Source organism: Corvus hawaiiensis, chromosome 1 (assembly GCF_020740725.1).
Source record: "Corvus hawaiiensis isolate bCorHaw1 chromosome 1, bCorHaw1.pri.cur, whole genome shotgun sequence".
Lineage (NCBI taxonomy): Eukaryota > Metazoa > Chordata > Aves > Passeriformes > Corvidae > Corvus > Corvus hawaiiensis.
Genome location: NC_063213.1, coordinates 74305334 through 74323478, shown reverse-complemented (window position 1 = coordinate 74323478; position 18145 = coordinate 74305334). Strand labels below are relative to the sequence as shown.

The window sequence follows — 18145 nt, the reverse complement described above, 5'->3', positions numbered from 1 at the left end:
TATCATTAAACATGTAGGGAACTGACGTATACTGTCTGTCAGAGATATCAGGTAGAATTTCAACAAAATAGTAGCAAGCTCGCTTCACTTAAGCTTATTAAATTAAAAAGTAATGCATCTAGGAGAAAGTATCTAAGTCAGATGTAAGTAAGACTGAAGTCAGAGCTGGCAATTGCAATTCAGAAAAGAGAATGGTTTGGGTTGAAAGACACCTAGAAGATCATCTAGTTCCAAGCCCCTGCCACTGCAGGGACACCTTCCACTAGATAAGGTCACTCCAAGTTCCATCCAACCTGACCTTGAACAATTCCAGGAATGGGGCATCCACAGCTTCTTTGGGCTACTTTTGCCAGTATTTCACCACCCTCATGGTAAATCTACCCTGCTCCAGTTAAAAGTCATTCCACTTGTCTGATCACTACATGGTGTTATAAAAAGTCCCTCTCCAGATGCTGTAAGGTGTCCCTGTATCTTTTCTCCAGGCTGAACAGCCCCATCTTTCCTAGCCTGTCTTCATAGAACTGGTGCTCCAGCTCTATGACCATCTTCATGGACCTCCTCTGGACTTGCTCCAATAGGTCCACATCTTCCCTATGTTGGGTCTCCAGAGCTGGATGCAGTACTCCAGGTGGGGTCGGTCTAACAAGAGCAGAGTAGAGGAAGAGAACCACCTTCCTCTACCTGCTGGCCATGTTTCCTTTGATGAGGTCCAGGATACAGTTGGCTTTCTGAGCTGCAAGTGTACATGTTGAGCTCTCATTAATCAACATCCCAAGGTCTTTCTCCTCAGGGCTTCTCTCAATCCATTCTTCTTCCAGCCTGTATTTTTGCTTGATAGGGATAGGATTAACATTTACAAAATCATAAATTGATTTATAGATTGAAAATGTAACAGTAAAATCAGAGGACAATGGAAACTAATAGGAGATTGGGTTTAAACAAATGTTTAAATCTTATCTAACAATAAGCAATCTTCTGGAACTTGTTGCAGCAGTAAATTTTGGAGGAACATAGCATATGCAGGTTCAGCAATCATTTGAATGACTTCACGGACAACAGGCCCATGAATAGGTTGTAAGAGGCAAAGTCAGGTACGTGCCCTCTGATTTCTCGTTCAACAACTGAGGATAGTATTAATTGTGATGGGAGTGGGCTGTACACAGCCCTCAAACTTGTATGCTCTTTGTGGTGACAAGTACATACAGAGCATGCATACAGTAGTGATAACTTCTTTTGTCTCTTGTGGAGATTTGATATTGAGCTAAATGGATCCTTTGTCCAACCCAGTGAGATATCTTCTGGGGGTTCTTCTGGCATAAGAGAGCTGGGAGAGAATGGCTTCCAGTATGGCATGGGAGTAAATTAGAGACCTTCCTCAAGTTGATAAAGAAGTGAACTTTTAACTTGACAGTAAACAATATTCTGATTAACAGCTCTAGTAATATCTACTTCCCTTCTCCCCTCCATTTGCAAAAGATATTTTTTGCATTCTCCATGACATCTGAAAATTTGAAGAAGTATAATCAACAAACATGTGATATGTAACTATATTAATTGCACTGATAAACATAAGAACATTGTTCAGTAACAAGCAGAGAAGAAAAACTCTTTCAACTTCAAAAGTTATCTAACAAGGTGAACAACTTCCAAGAGCATTTTAGAAATCCCTTGTACAGAAATAAACATAACACGGAGCTGACATTCAATAGATGTGAGTTTGAGAAATATATGTGCTAGCTAAAATATTGGTTTTCATCTATAAGTCGATTTGCATTTACTATACTGTTGATGAGTGAAATGGTAACTTCTCTGGAAATGCCCATATGGGATGGGTAATAGCTTTTTCATTTTAAAGATAGAGAAAATATGTTAATAAATACATTTTTGGAAACCATTTGTACCTTTCAAAAGCAATTCACTTCAACAACAAACTGCAAAACACGATCATTGATTAAAGCACTAAATACATTGTAAAGATATAATCTGTGTATCTTATGCTATAAGACTAACTTCCCTTACTTCCTGGTTCTTAGATCTATTCACAAATAATTCTCAATGTCATAAATGAATGAGATTCAACTGTGGTGAGAATATAAAGTAGCTTTGCACAAACAATTAGTCAAGATTTCCCATGTTTTCACCTAAGTTATCCCAGAGAAAACTCAGGAAACAGGCTGCTTCCTTCATTCCTGTGGTGTTTTAAATGCATTCATTGGCACAGAAGAGTATAATTCAAGGTGTCTTGCAGAACATAATGAAAGAAAATAACACTTTTTAGTCAAAGACTTTCCTTTAGCTATCCACAAGAATGGAACAGAAATCCAAACAAAACATTTGATTTAGAGCAAGTTTTGCCAGGCACTTGTGGAGGTGGTATATCAGGTCCTAGGATTAGGATCAGCCAGTGGGAACAAGCACCTGAGGAAAAAAGATAATAAAGGTGAACTTGCAGTGAAAAAGCTACAAGCAAAAAGTTCTAGGAAAGCTTAAGATAGGATTTATGATTTCTTTCTCTTCAGATAAGCAAGCACAGTTTAAATGTCATTGTAGTATGACTAATGTGAGTGTATGTGTTCTAAGGTGATAGTGGTATCACCCACTTCAGGGGGTCTTGCTGAGATTTGAGTTGCTCTGAGGACAGCTATAAAATTGGGAAGTAAACATCGAACATTTTTCTACTGTCTTGATCCTTTTACACTGTGATGAGCGCTTGTTTGTATAAGCAATTTGAGCACATCTAAGGAACTGCTTGGACAGAGTACTGAGTGAAGATTGCATGGAACCAATAACTGATGGCAGGATAAGCCTCATTTTGACATAGCCTCCTTTTTGTAGGATTGCATCAGACTACTTTCATGGACTCCGTTTAGATTATTAGACTACAAATTGAACTCATCAGAGAGGCTCTTTACTATTGCTACAACTTTAAAACTCCAACCAAGTCTAATGCTAATAGTGTTGATGTAGTCTGACAAGAAAACAGTTTTTAAGTGGTGTTTATTAATGAAAGAAAAGTGAGGTTTTTAAACTTTATTCCTTTCCTCTTTATTTTGCCAGTGCTGTAATGTAATGAGTTTATATTTCAGAACTCAGACCCTGAATATATATAAACATTTTTTCATTATTCTCTGAGGTGAGTTAACCAAACATGCTTTGCATAGCTACCATAGAAAAATGTCAAAGTAATTGTTTTCAGTTGCGATCAACATGAGGTGGCACTCTGCTGCCTAAGTCTTGTAACTAAAGCACTTACAAATTAACAATGTGATGATAAGGATATAAATAATATTATTGCCTTTAATATGATTATATGCAAACTAACATAGCTTTAAAACAGTTTGATGATATTTTGTATCATGGTGTCATCAGAAAAAAATGTATAAGCATTTTACTTAGTGTATGGGCAGTATGTCCACCAAAGTGGCAAGCAAAGAGGTGTGTGTTGGCATATAAAGGCACGTGTCTAATTAATGAAGAAGTGCAAGACAGAGAAAGATAAGTCTAAAGGAGTACAAATAGCATTCCTTGGATACACAAAAGGATGACTGACAAAACAAAGGAAACCGCAGAAACATGATTGGGATGGATTAGACTCCCCTTCTGAGGAGAGGAAGATGACATAAAACCATCAGACATAAGTACAGAAAAATCAAGAAGAAAGATGAGAAAATCCCTTTGGTTTTGGCCCTTGATCAATGAGTTCTCCAGCCTGATCACTTGGACGTTAGTGACTAATAACACCAAGAAGGATGGCCACTGTTAGCAACTATAGATCATTGGCCCTATGTTATTGTATATTCAGAGATAATTCAGCACATGAGTATAAAAGACTAATAGTGTTGCATGTGTAGCGATTGTGATTAATAATTCACAAGTAAAACTTTAGCAAGAAATGTACCACTAATTCATTCAGTGAAGTTCAAAAATTGGCCTGGTTTGTCAGTCTTCTAAACAATTCCCTCACAATAATGTCTGATTACCTAACTGTTATCTATCTGTCTACCGATCTGTGTATTCAATTGAAATATGCTGAATTTTTGAACCATCTCTTCCTTGTCTTAAAAATTCTTACTTGGTACTATTTTATTTTCATAGAAAGGAAAGGAAACATCAGTATCTCGAGTTGCACATGTTGGTATAAAAGGCCTGTTGCCTTGAAGTTGCCTGGTAGACTTTCTGGTGGTGTCAAATAGATTTAATACAGGGTGCAATTCTTACCTTCCCTCCCTAGAACTGCAATTTGTTTCAGAAATACTTTAAATGCAATAAAGTCTGCCAGACTACAACTCAACAAGAGTGGTTCCAGTATTGCTTTCATTTTATTACCATTGGCAATGTTAGGCTAATTAGCTAATTAATATGGTAATAATATTAGAAAAAAACATCAGATGGGGATTAATTAGTCATACTAAATGTCTCATATTTCATGAGTTATTTTATGGCCCAAGAGAAAAAGGAAATTAAATGAAGGCTTAAAACCCTACTTAGTAAGTAGTTCTGCTCCTTTCTTTTACAGCAACACATTAAATAGTATTTCTCCTATATGAGGAGTAGGAAAAAAGGAGTTACAACTATACATTTGTTGTTATTATATATGAATGTATACTAATAGAATAAAGTTATACATCTACATAAACCTGTTCTGCAGCAGTATTTAGCTGTGCCTGGTTATTCATCTCTCCACAAAATGGAGACAAAATAATTGACATTGATTATTTATCACTGAGGAAAACATTTTTAATGGGAAAAAAGATCATCATGTCGCTACTAATATTGAAAGTTATTTAAAGAGAATGTTATCACTGGGTGAACATACATTATAGAGCTTTATGAAATGCCTTTGGAAATTAAAATCAAAATGGAACATCAGAACTCTTTTATTTATCTCTGTGTGTTTAATGGTAATGAAATATGCAAGACCAAGCTTTGGATGATGAATTCTTTTATTCAGTAAACAGGGATAACACCATTTCCTCCTTCCTTCCTTACCTATAATACCTACTTGCATGAAATAGAGAGAGGGGATGTGGTGTAAAATGGATTATGTTATTATCAAAAAAACCCCTCAGCATTTTATGTTTCATTTGATTTTGTGATCTGCCTCAGATGGAATGACAATATTTTGCCAGTTTCTTGTGAGACTATTGGAAATAGCCAGTGGTGCTTCTCATTTTGCATGAGTTGAAATGCAAATCTTCCAGGGAAATACTCAGCAAATCACTTCAGCATTAAATAACAGTTAATAGGATATGAGCACATGAATCAGTTCTTCAGTGCATACACACCACTGACCCTGATCTGTTTAGTTTTTTCTTTGTGTCAGGTCTTGATCCCTGACTTTTGTAATGATCTCTGTCGTCACTGAATTCATTGCAAGATCATAGTCTAGAACTGCCGAAATTGAATCAGGGTATTTGGGCCATCAAGTTTGTTATGTGCCATCAAAAAAGTAATGTTCAAGGCTTGAAGCCTTGAAACCACAGTGAAATAGAATTCATAAAAAGTAACACAGGATTAATTTGAATGAATTCCTAGTTTTATATTTAATTCATGGAAGTTTTTGTGCATTAAGAGGTGATGTGAGAGTATTAATTTCTGGAATCAAAATTCCAGTTGTCGTACCACAAAAAGTTGGAGGAAATCACTAGTAAAATTTAGATTAAGAACTTCATTTATAAAAATTTTAAAAGAATTTATAATAATTTTAGTTCTTAAATATCTTACTTTTAGATTTAAAGTCTAACATATGACTCTGCTAAGACAAGAAATGTAAAGGGCTACAGTCCAAACCCTTAGACCAAGCTGTGGTTCAGGAATGGTGATGACAAAGCCTAAAGCCAAGATTCCCAGATAATGCTCTCTTTCCAGTGAGGCCGACATGATACAGCTTTGTGTGTCAAGACTAAGTTCACTGGAAGTTAGGAGTAAATGGAAAGATTTTGGAATGACTGGAGTATTAAAATAATAAATTGCAGAGACTTAGCATCCTGACAGCAAGAGAGAATATGTAGGATTGGCTATTGTTGGGGTCTCCTCCCCTGCCATGGAGCCCTGGGAGATGGGCCCTGGGGGGGAGACACGGGGTTTCCCTGCCCCTGATCAGCTTCATTTCCCATTGGTTGGTTTGTGTTCCCCGGGGTGGCCAAGGACCCTCGGGTCCCGTGACTGTGGAGTTCCTGAGCAGAGCCTCGGCCATGCGGCTGGAGAAATAAACATCTCTGAAATATCTACCACGAATCTGTCCATATATACTTCGTTTCCACGGGACTCCTGGTTTGAAATATGCTTGTTGCAGTAATCCCTGCTGTAACAGGCTATATCTGCATTCCAGGTCTCAGTTTCTGTCAAAATATGTAAAAAACCTATTTTTTCCATAAAAATCTCTAAAAATGTCACCATTATGCAGAATCAGTTTTTTCTGTGTTACACATATTACCTGTAATTATGCTTCTGAGCAGCCAGTGAGTTGTCAGAGACATCCTAATATAAAACTTCATAATCAGTACTTCTTTTTCAGTCCAAGGAGAGAAACAGGGCAACTCCACAAAATTTGCCACAACAATGGCAAATTCCTCTAGATATCCAGCAGCAATATCTTGTCCTTCTAAATGGGAGCAGGAATGGGGAACAACTCTCTTCCCTTTGCACTTTTTGAGGCTTCTCCACTTGAAAAGCTGCACAGGGTGGAACAAGGTGCCTTGTAGGTGCCTACTGCCGTGCTTAGTTTTCTTACTGAGCAGGGCTCCTTTCAGCCTCTGCTGCTAATAAAGCCATAAGAAATTACAGAAGTTCTGTACTTCTGAAGGGGAAAAACTACAGTGCTAACAAAATTTTAAGTCACAAACTTAAAGAGGCACTGCTGTCTCTTGAGAAGTAAACTGGGAATAAAATTATTCTTACTAGCCTAGAGATCTCTTCCCCCCCAAAAACAACTGTTTTAAGTGAGAAGTTTGTTTGGAAAGCTCAAAAGCAAATTAATTCCTCTAATAACAGAGGGATTCTGGCAAGGCAAATGTTAACCTTTTTCACAGCATATATGTACATATTATATGATTCTTAAAATTCGCTTCAGATACCAGGAGTATCTCTGGAGAGTTTATTACACTTGATTATTCCACTTAAGTATTCATAAATATTTATGCACCAATTGATGCTCTCGATATAATCTTTCAGTGGTTGGTACAAATATGTCACTAAAAAGAACAGTGAGGGAATCTGCAATTAGCAATTAGTGATTCAAACATATCATATGAAAAGTTGAAAATCTCACTTGTATAAAAGAAGCTTCTGCATTAAACATATGGTTTAGTTCAGTTTTCAAATGCAAGTCACCACCAGAGAGCTAAGCCTGTTCTCTAAAGACTGAGCTATGAAGCTACAATAATATGTAAAGGCAAGAACATTCACCTGAATTGAATAACAAGAGCTTTGTTTACCCAAATAATATTCAAATTTTTCATGACTGATCCATTTGTTCTTTTCTTTTTCATCCTTTTCTCAGATACATTTACATTTCTCTTGACCAATATGACACTTACAGTCTTACATTCTTTATTATCCTTAATAAGGAATTCTATGTTCTTGGAGTATATTACTTCATACAAATGGCTGCCAATAAAATCTGTTTTCTTGATTTAGAATTTCATATGAGCTCACTTTTTGTTGTGGAGGTAGTAACCAGACTTTATTGTACTGCTTTCTTTCATAGGAAGCTCATATGCAACATGTAAGTTAGGAACAAAGGATTAAACCAACATTTCTTTTTATGTGTCGTTTATGATCAAATACAACAGTGGTTTATGAAACACTAATCAGGCAGGCCGCATGTTACCACATTTTGTCTGAGCATGTGTAATCATTATTTTTAATTGGTTTCCTAAAATGAATGACTGGGTTTCTTTCATCCCCAAATTCACAGTATCTTAGGTTCCATTCATTGCAGTGGAAGCTTTGAATTAGTGTCAGATCTAAATACAAAAGAGATAGTGCCCACCTACCTCTCAATGATCTCCATGTGGAATTTCTTCCCCTATTCATTTTGCCCAGGCTTGTACTCATAACTAACCTACAGATTGCTCTCTGCTGTCACATCTTGAGGGAAGAGAAAAAGCCCCCACTTACTCCATGATTGATCTCATTAACCCCAGCAGCTGCCCATGACGTCTTTCAACTTGGAAGCTCAGACATAAGAAGGCTGCCAGGGAAAATCTCTGTGGCTTAGTTGAGTGAAGTTCATCACCCTGCATATGCACTTTACACAATGAACGTCCCCCTTGTCTGTGACTTGTGCCTGACTAGATCTTAACCAAGTAGACCTTTTTTGCTATTATACTGCCAGAAATGTGCAGATCCACTTCAGTGCCAGCTTTACACACAGGCAAAATAAGAAGTAATTGATCAGAGCAAGCTGGCGGCCAGACACTGTGAAACAGGAGTTGCAAAAACATTAATGCCAGAGCCCTGAGAGAACATGCTGCTACTGTGGTGGCTCTTGTTCCTGAGGGAACTGCTGTGTGTCAGCTGCTGTCCACAGGGAGGCCTGATGCCCCTGGCAGCTCTCACTGTGGGCTTACTTTTTGTACCTAGAGCAGCAAAAGCCTAAAGCTTTGGCAGGGCTGTCACCAACAGCACACCGCTCACTGTGTGGCTTTCAGAGTAATGAAATTCAGAGAAACAGTACAACAAACAGATTCTGAACTTTTCTTTTTTTTTTTTTTTTTTGTCCCCAAGAAAAGAGATATTGCAACTAAAAGAACTAAAAGATTACTCTGGACACTTTTGGAAAAGCCTTGCTACCGAATGGGTCAGCAGATGGCTGTAATAGGCCTAAGCCTTTTGTTCAGGCAATTGTACTCTGCAAGTTGGTAGCCAGCAAGCCCCCTTTTATTGACTATTTTCCTCTGTACCATGTAAACATCTCTACCTCCTATAATTTTTATTGCAAAGAAAAATGATGCCTTGTGAAGTAATATGTTTGGAGGGTGGAAACCAATCATTTAGGACATGGAAAACATGTATTTGTTGTCAAATAGAAGTGTTCTGCCAAAACAAACTGTAATTGGGCCAAACATTAAAAAATCCGCTACTTCAATGCTCAAAACCTATCCCTTCATCATAGGAGTTACAAGCAAAAGGGAAAAATACCTTACTTGAGCTTGTGTCCTTTCCAATATATAATAAAACCATACTTGCTCAGATTCAGATAAGCAGATTTTCCAGGTTTTTTTATAGTTCCTTAGATTGTGAAAAATAAATTGAATTTGGGAATCTTATCCAAGGAATTTTTCATAAGGAGGGTTATTGCTTCTGTTACCATGTTTTTGGATTAAATATATTAATATAATTTCATTATGGTTATGCCATTTCTAGCTCTCTAACTCACTCAGAGCTATAGGCAATGAAGTGATCAAAACAACTATCATTGGAGGTGGCAAACTCCGAGTCAAGAAGGATTATTTCTATGTATGAATAGAGTTTCTATTTTATGTGAACTAAAATTTGATGTCACAACACTAGAATGGGCTTTTTATATATTGCTAGTATCTCTCTCATTTGCATAATGTAAGTTATAATCAATGCAATATTTTATTGCAAATTTGAAACATAAGTGTCTCATTTATGAAATTAGGCAGCGAAGATAGATCTTTTTAAATGTGCATGAAAGACATGAATACTGACAGAAATTCAGAAGATTAATATGTCAAGTGAATGTCACTTAGGGACATAAATTCACAGCATCCTCTTCTGAGATTCACAGTGATATTCCAGTTTTGGCATTACTGAAACTTCAGCAAGGGAGAAATAATGCAGATATGGTATAAGCAGAAGCAAAGGCATTCACATTAACCAGTTTTTGAATACTCTTCTGTCAAAACTGAAACTAGAAAATGATGCTGGCTAGGGAAAGCCAGTGAGGCTCCAAGTGATTTAAAACAAGTGAGATGTTTTGGCTAAGAAAAGCAAGTACTAAATGTGGTGCCCTGTTAATCCCCTGATTCTGTATGTTCTCCCTGTTCCCTCCCTAGCCTTGGCCACTCCCTCAGTTTCTCCCTATTTGCTCCTGTACCCCAACCCCGCCCAGGGACCACCCCTGGGCCCCTGACAAAACCGTCCCACACGCCGACCACGTTGTTTCTCTACCTCTGAACATTGTGGGGAAAAGGTGTGATCAACCCCTCATGAGAGACCCTTCTCTACCTTCTTTACCATCCACTGCGTTGTGACACTGCTGGCTGCCGGAGCCAGATCGCAGGGCTGTCCGAAATGGACTCCAGGATGCGATTAATCACGTGGCCCTAGGAAACCCTCGCTGAGCTCTCAGGGAGCAGCAGCCTGCTAGGCAGAGCCCAGCGGTTACAACACCTAAGTAAAATGGAAAGGAAGAAGAACCCGGTTAAAGAAAATACTTTATGTGCAGGTGAAGAGATGCAAATCTATATGACGAAGAAAAAGGTAGATGGGTTCCTCAATTTACACAGTAAACAGACTGTTGGTGAAGAACCTCTTTCTCATAAAAAGGCCCATTTGTGTGGTAGCAGCGAAGTCAAAATAACAGCAGCAGAGAAGAGAGTGATAAAATCCAGACTGGCAAACACTGTCTGTGAAGAAATGGTTTTGTTCATTAGAAATAATCTCTTTTCTCGTTTGAAAATATTAAGAATTCTTACAGAAGGATTAGTGTTGGTTAGAAGACATACGAAAGTCAGTGATTTAAAAAAAATATCCAAGAATACACATCATAAAGCAAAAGGAAGGTTACAGACATGCCTCCCATTTACATTCTTTTGTTCACATTCACATCCTTTTGTTCAAAAGAAGGGATTTCATTGCATATCCAAGAATCCTTTCTGAAAGTATGAAATATATAGTTGAGATTAGCAAAATAAAAATTGAAGCCATACAAGAAATTTTAGGTGGAACAAGTTTATGGTTGAATGGCAACACTTAAGTAGAAAGAGCGAAGGAGTCATGGTGTCCTTCCCTCTAAAAACTCAACAAAGATTCAATAGGGAATCTTTGTCATAGAGACAAAGAGAAAGTCATAAGGACAGAGGAAGGACAGAGGAAGTACCCAGTTCTGAACACTGAACATTCAGACATCTGAAACATTCTTAGTGTCACTGGATTATTACAGGGACAGATACAAACTTTTCATTCCACAAGAAATATTCAAACTTTTCTATAGAGAAGAAACTCCATCTTGGAATAAAATTGTCAGATCTGAGGAGGAAAGAATGCTGTCTCATTTAGGGGAAGTTGCTTTTCTGTCTCTTTTTACTAGATCAGCATCTGCAAATACACTTGCTAATAGAGCAAGAAGTAAGTACAAAATAATCAATGCAATTATATTGTTTCTGTCCTATTAAAGTGCTCAGAAAGGATTGAACCTTCTCCATTTCCAGTGCAGGTAAATAACACTGTCAGCATAATATATGGAATAAAGAAAAAAAAAGAAAAAAGAAAAAAAATTTGATATGTTATTTACTATGTCTGTTTGCCTACTTCCAAACTAAAATAGTTTATGGGATAATCTCGCTGCTGGTTTGTGGTACTGTTTTAGTGAACTTCGATAAAAGATTCTATTTGTTCCCCTGTTCAGTCCCCTAAAATAAACCTGTCCTTCTTCACCTGTTACAAACCAGTCATTGGAGAACACATAAGAGCTGAAGTTGTATAAAAAACACTTCTTAGATTAACATTGAGTGAATTTTCTCCTTGCCTTCAAGATAATTACGTTTCTGATGTTGCCCACTTGGAGATGCACTTAAAAGTATCAGCAGTGCTTGAGATAACATCTGCTAAGTGCTTTTTGATTAAGTCTTTTATAATTACTCATATTCACAAAGCATGTGTCTATTTGAAGGGCACCTCAGTTATCAAAAAGAGTATGCTAATGGAAGCCTTTCACTACTTTGGATTTCTTACACTGATTTGAAACTTTGTTTAGGTTTATGAGGAGTTAGAAAAGGCTGCGGATGCTCTGTGTCATGAGTGTTTGAACTTTTACATGTAATCCAAACTATGTACCCTATATGAAGAGATGATGGATGTATTTTTTAGCTCAAGTTTGGAAGCTTGTTGGCTCAGACTGGAGAATCACAGTACATCTGGCAGTAGAAGAGGCCACAAACAAAAACCACTCAGACTACAGTTCTTAAACAGAATTTTGTAATAGGTGCACCTCAATTCCTAAGCAATGAAGTCCTTTTATGAGGCTGCTGGGAAATCTAAGATAACTGAAAAACACCTTCATAATTTTTGCAATAATTATAATTTTTTTTTAATTTAAAAAAAAATCAAGGACACTTTCAAATCTTACATTAAATACTTGAGAAAACTGAATAATCCAGTGAGTATTAGCAGAAAGTCCTTGCCAGTCTATCAACTGGTCAACTAATCTCACCAGACGTTGTTGATGATTTAATGAAGTCATTGGAGATATAAACATATAATAATTTTTAAAATAAGCTTCTAAGATGTGAGATGTTTCTCATCCTCTTTGCAGAAACTACATGATCAGATGTTCTTAAAATGTTTTCAGTTATCAACTCAAAAAGAGTTGCAAATATCTCAGGAAAGAAAGTTATACTCAAAGCAGATAAGAATATATTTAGAAACACATTTGTTGGTGCTCAAAGCAAATGCTCAAAGGACATTTGAGAAAAACTGCATTATCTTTTTCTCTAGGCATCAGCAATATTAGGTGAAACACTGAAAAACAAGACATTTCTGGGTAAAGAGATAGTATGGATTCTGAAACCTATAGAAGCCATTCCCTGGCCTTTTGTTCACTAGCTGTGGAATGCTAGCAAAACACTTCCATAACTTTTGAAACATGCCTGGTGACTAACAGGAGAAGAACATCCCGTAGGTCAAACAATGAGTATAGACCTCAGCATGCACTGGGAGATATTAACAGAAGATGCTGAGATATGCAACAAAAAGCCAACACAGCCATTGATTTTCAGGAAAAAAAGCTGTGACTCAAAAGATCCAGAAATAGTGAAATAATTTGTACATTTTCATGAACAAAGCAGGCTTCATCAAATTATTTATTGATTGATAAAAAAATAATAAATTACAGAGATAAATTACATGTCAAAGGCCTTTCACATGTGACTTGCAGACCAACAAAAGGACTAGTCTTGGAAAACTGAATTTCTAAATCTTAGGCAGAAGAGAACTCATGTTATTTTGCATATATGCCATGGCACAAGTGATAACAGTAAATCAATCACAATTACTGCTTTAAACTTGACACTAGTAATGATGTTAGAGCATGGACCCAGACAAGGTTTTTAAATTAACAAAACAGAGGACTTCCTTTAGGATTTATGTGCACAAAGCACATTTTTTCCAGCTTGATATTGTGAGTGATTCTGCAGGAAAAAATATAATACTTGAGAATACAGCTTGAAACCAGGCCTTTCCAAGTTTGGACAACCTTTTGGGGAAGAATTAGGAAGTCATTACTTATCTTTTTATTCTTAGAACCATAGCAATGGATAAAACCATAAATGTATTGCTAGATTTTCTGGGACAAACTTCCACAACTGACTGTGGACAATTTCTGCCATTAAGAGTTCATTGCCACATAAGGATTGTCAAGAGGAATCTTGGAGACAAACACAATGTGAGTTCAACATACTGGGTACAAGAAGTAGTCATGGCTAAAGCCAGCAGAAATGTCAATTTACAATGGATAACTGCATCATCCATATCTAGTGTTATATCTGAAACATATCTGTGCTGATTAATAATGAATAATTATTTACTAGTAATGTAATTAGGTGATAGAAATATCAAGCTGGAATTGTGTGCCAGCCAAAATAAGAATAATGAAGAGGAGAGTGTAAGAGACTGATTAAGTAAAGGTCTGGAGAACAGAGAGAAGAAGATGAAAAGAGTAATTCTGTCTGAAAAAACCAGTCCATTGAACACACATTTAGAAGCACAAAAATGCTTGCTCTCCTTACTGATGATACGTTTAAGCAAAGTATGTATGTTTTTAATTTTAAGTATTACTTTTTGAGCAATAAGTATGTCAAGCTTGTCATGATATTAAAAAAATATAAAACAGGAGGGTAAGAAAATATCTGCTAAGCAGTGATTCAGATCAAAGAATCTCTTTTAAAGAGTTTGTTGGCACATGTCTTTGTAGGTCTTCATCTGCATTTACTACCACCTCAGGTAGTAAAATTTCTGTTCTCAAGTTATTGATTTTGTTTTAAAAAACATTATAGAATGCTATTACTATGTATTGTAGGTGTTTACTGTTATGCACCTTTCCTTGTCACTTTGCATACAGGCAAATAGACAGGAAAATCTGATTAACAGCATTCCTTAAAAATGGTTGCAAAGCTTTTAAGACACTAAGATAACTCAAATTCTTATTAAGCTTCCCTTTAGGAAAATAAGCTCTTTCCTCTAAGTCCTGACTGCTTATTTAAGTCTTTCTACAGAAAATCTTACTTCAGTTGATAATATTTAAAGAAACTTCCCAAGACCAATCTTAAGTTGAAGAGGTAGCTTAGCATATTTTTATATAAATCCTATTACCCAGTCAAACAATCATCCTTTATACGTAATGTCATCCAGCAGTATAAATATGCTCTATTATCAAGAATATTTAAAGACAGATAATATGCACTCATCCTGGGTATGTGCCACCTGTTCTCAATGAAACCTTGATGAACAACATCAAACAAATTGCAACTGCTTGCTGTAGCTGCCCTTTACTGTAATATATTTGAAAATAATTTATCAGATGCCATCCACAAGGGATATCTGTACTTTAGACACATCTAATGACAAGCTGCTTGGAAATTTTTGGCTTCAGTTGAGGAAAAGAGAGAGGAGAAAAAAAACCTTGTCTTGACTTAGGTGACAGCAAAACAATTCTTTTGACAAGTGTGCAGCTCTGGATTGCTAATTATAATGACTCCTCAAGTAGGATTTCCTGAACTATAATATAATATCTATCTTGAAGAAACAAATGGCTTGAGGCCGAAAATTACATATGCCATGAAAATATGTATATTATCTACCTGCCTGAATGACTATGTTTGATATTTTTTTAGAGATACTTCTTTAGAATCTACAGAGTACTTAAAGTTTCAGTCAAAGAGGAACATTTAGAAGCATCTCCTTCTGAAATATATATCTTCTCATGAAGTTGTGAATTCAAATGACAATGCTGCTCTTTTTGAAAAACAAAAATCTCTCCAGTGTTGGAATTGTAAAAAGAAGAGAGGCCCGGGCTCTGGCGTGGGGAGAAACTTGCAGACCAGCCAATATGGTTGATAAGAGCAAAACTCCGTTTATTAGCAATCCAGAGGCACTTATATAGTATACCAGCTTGTTAACTCTTAAGTGGCTTAAAACTTATCAAAGCGCATTTCGACTTCTACATAATTGGACTTACATTGGCAAGCTTCTACAGTCATGTTATGATTAAAAGAATTCAGAGTTTACCTGTCCTTCTCCGAGTCTTATCTGGACAGCTGCAAATCTTCAAACTCCCTCTTTGTTCCCAGCCCTGTCACACAGGGATTTTCTCATGGAGAGTTTTTCTCACAGGCCTTTTGCTTCCAGGCCTATTGCTTGTACAGTTCTTTTATTGATCCCATCATTCTATCAATGATCCATGCCCCTGATCCTTTAATAATTGCAACACTCCAGGGTTTTTATTTCCAAGTAAAATCTAGTCCTTGCTAGAAAGTATGGCTTTAGAATGTTTGAATATTTTTAGGGGTAAAAATACCATCTGCTCCTTAACCCACTGAAAGGGTTCTGGAATATGATTCATTGTTTGGTACATAATAGTGATGCATTCATTCGAGCAATGCATGTGTTTTCATGTAGCACCATTTCTGACACAGCAGGTCTGAGCTCCCTGCAGAGATGTAGTGTTTCCACATGAAGACGTCTTAGCCTCCAGCAAATCTCCATTCCAGTGTGAAACTATGCAGGCCATTGCCATCTAAGTCTGCATGACTGATTTGTACCTCTGATCCTACAATATATGCATTGATGGTAATGGTTTCAATATGACACAAGCACCAAGTACACCAGAATCCTATTGTTAGCAAGGTGTCTTAATATTTTTAGCAAAGAATTTGGTGCAAGAAGGCCGTGTTAGACTATTTCTTAGGAATATGCAGGTGGCTGACTACTTTGGTGAAAGCTTCGCTTAAGAGATTTGCATAAAAATATTCCTATTTTTAAAGTCAGTTATCAGAATTATTCCAGCCTATGAATAATTAAAACTGTAAGAGTGGGAACTGGGAGGGCATCCTAATTGCTGAATGCATCACAGATTTAGGGTGAGAGGGTCTTACCACCACTATGTTACATTGTCAGGCCAAGTACTCAACCCAGCTAAGGAAGGGACCAGGAGGATCTGGAACATACTGCAGAGTAATCCTTGTCCTCAGAGTAGCCATATCCAGTATGAATTGGAGGAAGAAATCCCAGTGGCACACACCTAACCATAGGTACAGGTAACCCCTATTCCAGAATCCCAGTGTGGCCTGTATGACCCATCCACACTGAATAATACCCCAGGTGTGAGTAAGTGTTTCCAGGGATGCTGAACCAGAGGTGCAATTTGCAGTGTTTTACTGAAACAGTAATACCTCTAATATGCATATATTAAGCAAATAGATCATTACTTTCTGAACTAAAATAAAGGCAATTTCCTCTGGAATATGAAGAAACATTTGATCTATGAAACTGCAAGTGCTTAGGATGCAAGATAACAGACTGCAAAGTCCAGCATTAGATTTTAATATTTAATTTCCATATTAATATGAATCAGATCTTCAGAGATTTACAATTAAGATGTTTGTCAGCATTTCACTGCAAATGCTCCTTGGTGTTTTGAGCTCAATAATTATTTGTCAATGGTTTGGAGATAATACCAAATCATGCTTAAAAATAATGGCCTTCTTGAATATTTACAGAAGAATAGAGTTGATTGCAATTTTTTATCTTATTGTGTACTTGGTTTTATTAAATGTGTAGTACTTTTATCTAGTGGGACGATTTTTTTTTTTTTTAATATATTTGTTAATATTTCTCCATCAAAATTAAGCTCCATATTAAAATTTTCCATATCAATATCAACACTTGGACTTGAACTCAATGGCTCTGGAGCCCGTCTAGGATGGGGAGCTGTATGAGTTTTTCAGATTGTTCAGCTAAAAAATAAATTAAAAACCTTCTGTTGTTCTCAAAATAATCACAGTAGCAAACGAGGTTTCTCAGCTAATATATTTTCTTTCTTCAGTGTTTTTTTTCCTTAAGATATATCTATGGCAGAAAGACTAAAAGGAAACACACTGTATTGTTAATTTAGAAGATGTATTTCAGTAACATAGCATAAGTTTACAGCACAGGTAGCAGTGAGTCAAGTTTTGACAGTCAACTTTGATTTTTTTCTTTGGTCCAGTCAATGGACTGAAGCTAAAACCATTTTCCAGCAAAATTAACAACAACCATCAAATATTTTGCTAAGTAACTTGGCACAGACATTGTCCTCAGAAAATCCTGTAGAGACCTGTTACTGCTAGTATTTTTACACAAAAGGAGAATCTCGACCTTTGCTTTGGCATGGATTTGGCTGGCCCACAGCATGTTTACAGACCACAATTCCTGGTGCACCATGGTTGACTGTCCCTGAAGTCCCTTCAGTTTGACAATTGCCCCCCTTTCTATCACGAGTACCAGTATAATTCTACTGATATCCAGCACAGAGCAGACTCTGATGCCACAAATGGATGGAGGTTCCCTTCTCTCTTCAATAGATTGCATAAAAGTCTCAGTTCCAATCACAGCTTTCAATTTGCTATTTTTTATTTTACAGCTAGATACTATGATACCTATGAGCTGGACAAAGAAATTGCACTTAGGTAAGGAATAATAAATAAAGAATTCTCTAAGTGAAATTTCTCTATGGAAATTACATGGAGGTTTAATTTGTTTTTCTCACTGAAACTGACTAATTAATTTATTTAGATTAATAAATTTGAATCTAACCAAAACATTTTAAATTGCCCAGTTCAAGTACAGTTTCCTCGTGAGTAGTTCACAGTGTAGCTATATCTACTAGTGATGGCATGGTGTTATGCCTACACTGCTGATT

General features: G+C 36.7%; 1 long non-coding RNA gene across 4 annotated transcripts in view; it reads right to left on the bottom strand.

Annotated features, from left to right (window-relative positions):
- The window catches only part of LOC125329335, a 96229-nt gene extending 88140 nt beyond the window's left edge, over positions 1 to 8089 (bottom strand). For all 4 annotated transcript variants that reach the window (XR_007205127.1, XR_007205126.1, XR_007205125.1 and 1 more), the window contains exon 1: positions 7998 to 8089. This is a non-coding gene — a long non-coding RNA (uncharacterized LOC125329335). The remainder of the gene's footprint in view (positions 1 to 7997) is intronic.
- Between the last annotated feature and the right edge of the window lie 10056 nt (positions 8090 to 18145).